The sequence below is a fragment of the Oncorhynchus masou genome, unplaced genomic scaffold (assembly GCF_036934945.1).
Source record: "Oncorhynchus masou masou isolate Uvic2021 unplaced genomic scaffold, UVic_Omas_1.1 unplaced_scaffold_11022, whole genome shotgun sequence".
Classification (NCBI taxonomy): domain Eukaryota; kingdom Metazoa; phylum Chordata; class Actinopteri; order Salmoniformes; family Salmonidae; genus Oncorhynchus; species Oncorhynchus masou.
The window spans coordinates 4,569-8,057 of NW_027000744.1; the positions used below are offsets into that span (position 1 = coordinate 4,569).

At 48.2% G+C, this 3,489-nt stretch overlaps 1 long non-coding RNA gene across 1 annotated transcript; it reads left to right on the forward strand.

Moving 5' to 3' along the window:
- Window positions 1–1,354: 1,354 nt before the first annotated feature.
- On the forward strand, window positions 1,355–2,926 carry LOC135529130 (uncharacterized). The gene is made up of 3 exons (XR_010453659.1): window positions 1,355–1,445; window positions 2,467–2,549; window positions 2,831–2,926. It is a non-coding gene; the product is annotated as an uncharacterized LOC135529130 (long non-coding RNA).
- Window positions 2,927–3,489: the final 563 nt, after the last annotated feature.

The window sequence follows — 3,489 nt, forward strand, 5'->3', positions numbered from 1 at the left end:
GCTACATCTCAATAGACAGACCTCCATCCGGGTTTTACAGAGAGAAACATCTCAATAGACTAGACCTCCATTCTGGTTTTACAGAGAGCTACATCTCACTAGACTAGACATCCATCTGGGTTTCACAGAGAGCTACATCTCAATAGACTAGACCTCCATCCGGGTTTTACAGAGAGCTACATCTCACTAGACTAGACATCCATCTGGGTTTAACAGAGAGCTACATCTCATCTCACTAGACCTCCATTCTGGTTTTACAGAGAGCAACATCTCAATAGACTAGACCTCCATCAGGGGTTTACAGAGAGCTACATCTCACTAGACCTCCATCAGGGGTTTTACAGAGAGCTACATCTCAATAGACAGACCTCCATCCTGGTTTTACAGAGAGCTACATCTCAATAGACTAGACCTCCATCCTGGTTTTACAGAGAGCTACATCTCAATAGACAGACCTCCATCCTGGTTTTACAGAGAGCGACATCTCAATAGACTAGACCTCCATCCTGGTTTTTACAGAAGCGACATCTCAATAGACAGACCTCCATCCTGGTTTTACAGAGAGCGACATCTCAATAGACTAGACCTCCATCCTGGTTTTACAGAGGCGACATCTCATTCTCTGTTACGGAGAAAAACATAATATAACAAATGTTCTCTGGTGTCTCCAGAGGCGGAGCAGCTGTCCAGCATGCAGTACACCCTCCCTAAGACAGCAGGGGGCGACAGGGCAGACTTCTGGAGGTTCAGGGGCCTGAGGAGCTCAAGAGGAACCTGAGGAAGAGCAGAGAGGACCTGTCGGCCCAGCCCGTACAGACCAAGTTCCCGCTTACGAGAGGTGGTGCTGAGAGAGGGTGAGGACCGACAACTCTGATAGTGACCCCTCCTCCTTAACCCCTCCTCCCTGACTCCTCCTTAACCCCTCCTCCCTGACTCCTCCTTAACCTCTCCTCCCTGACTCCTCCTTAACCCCCTCCTCCCTGACTCCTCCTTAACCCCTCCCTGACTCCTCCTTAACCCCTCCTCCCTGACTCCTCCTTAACCCCTCCTCCCTGACTCCTCCTTAACCCCTCCTCCCTGACTCCTCCTTAACCCCTCCTCCCTGACTCCTCCTTAACCCCTCCTCCCTAACTCCTCCTTAACCCCTCCTCGCTAGCCCCTCCTCGCTAGCCCCTCCTCGCTAGCCCCTCCTCGCTAGCCCCTCCTCCCTAACCCCTCCTCGCTAACCCCTCCTCGCTAGCCCCTCCCTAACACTACTGATACACCAGTCTGTCCTCTGATGACCTTTAGGGTAGGATGGAACACTACTGATACACCATCCTCTGTCTGTCCTCTGTTCCTTTATCCAGCTGGATTCCTCAGACCTGTGGTGGTATTTGGACCCATCGCAGACGTGGCACGAGAGAAAATCTCCCGGGAGGAGCCTGATCTGTTTGAACTTGCAAGTGAGTAACACGGTATATCGGAATGATGTGCAAATGAGTAACACAGTGTATCGGAATGACATGCAAATGAGTAACACAGTGTATCGGAATGACATGCAAATGAGTAACACGGTGTATCGGAATGACATGCAAATGACGTGCAAATGAGTAACACAGTGTATCAGAATGACAAGCAAATGAGTAACACGGTGTATCGGAATGACATGCAAATGAGTAACACGGTGTATCGAATGACATGCAAATGAGTAACACGGTGTATCGGAATGACATGCAAATGAGTAACACGGTGTATCGGAATGACATGCAAATGAGTAACACGGTGTATCGGAATGACATGCAAATGACGTGCAAATGAGTAACACAGTGTATCGAATGACATGCAAATGAGTAACACAGTGTATCGGAATGACATGCAAATGACGTGCAAATGAGTAACACGGTGTATCGGAATGACATGCAAATGACGTGCAAATGAGTAACACAGTGTATCGGAATGACATGCAAATGAGTAACACAGTGTATCGGAATGACGATGCAAATGACGTGCAAATGAGTAACACAGTGTATCGGAATGACATGCAAATGACGTGCAAATGAGTAACACAGTATCAAAATGACATGCAAATGAGTAACACGGTGTATCGGAATGACATGCAAATGAGTAACACAGTGTATCGTAATGACGTGCAAATGAGTAACACGGTATATCGGAATGACATGCAAATGACATGCAAATGAGTAACACGGTGTATCGGAATGACATGCAAATGAGTAACACAGTGTATCGTAATGACATGCAAATGACATGCAAATGAGTAACACGGTGTATCGGAATGACATGCAAATGAGTAACACGGTGTATCGGAATGACATGCAAATGAGTAACACAGTGTATCGAATGACATGCAAATGAGTAACACGGTGTATCGGAATGACATGCAAATGCTCTGAAGATTCCTGAATTGTGTTTAAACAGCTTGACTGTAGAATGATGAAAATGTCCCTTCCCCATGTGTTCCAGAGAGTGAACCCAGAGACGCAGGGACAGACCAGCGTAGTTCAGGCATCATCCGTCTCCACACCATCAAGCAAATCATCGACAGAGTGAGTTTTCTTTTAAACATACAGTCGCTCATTCCAATCGGACAATGTTTTTTGATTGTAAAACTGTTGTGGGGTTGGTGATGTACGGTTTTAGATCATTTTGTGACGCGGTCGGAATGACTATTTCAAATGTAGCCTTTGTCCAATGATATTCCACTGAAGCACAGAGAACAGCCAAGAACAGGGTTCACTGGAGATGAGTCTGTCTGGGCCCATTGCTCCACTAGGCGCTTAAAAGGAATGGCTGTGTCAACTAAGTTATGGTGTCTTGTCTGGTGTAGGATAAACATGCCGTCCTGGACATCACCCCCAACGCGGTGGACCGTCTCAACTACGCCCAGTGGTATCCCATCGTGGTGTTCCTCAACCCGGACAGCAAGCAGGCGTCAAGAACATGAGAACCAGGCTCTGTTCCGAGTCCAGGAAGTCAGCCCGGAAACTCTGAGAGAGCCTTGAAACTAAGGAAGAACAACCACCACCTCTTCACCAGTAAGTAGAGGGAGGGGGAGAGTAGAGGGGAGAGTAGAGGGGAGAGTAGAGAGAGAGAGTAGAGAGAGAGTAGAGGGAGAGTAAGAGTAAGAGAGAGAGGGAGAGTAGAGAGAGGGGAGAGTAGAGAGAGAGGAGGAGAGTAGAGGAGAGAGAGAGAGAGCCTTGAAACTAAAGAAGAACAACCTCCATCTCTTCACCAGTAAGTAGAGAGGGAGAGGGGGAGAGAGAGAGGGAGAGGAGAGTAGAGAGAGGGAGAGTAGAGAGAGAGGGGAGAGTAGAGAGAGGGGGGAGAGGAGAGTAGAGAGGAGGTAGAGAGGAGAGTAGAGAGAGGAGAGGGAGAGTAGAGAGAGGAGAGAGAGAGGGGAGAGTAGAGAGAGGAGAGAGGAGAGTAGAGAGAGAGAGGAGAGTAGAGAGAGAGAGAGGAGAGTAGGGGGAGAGTAGAGGGAGAGAG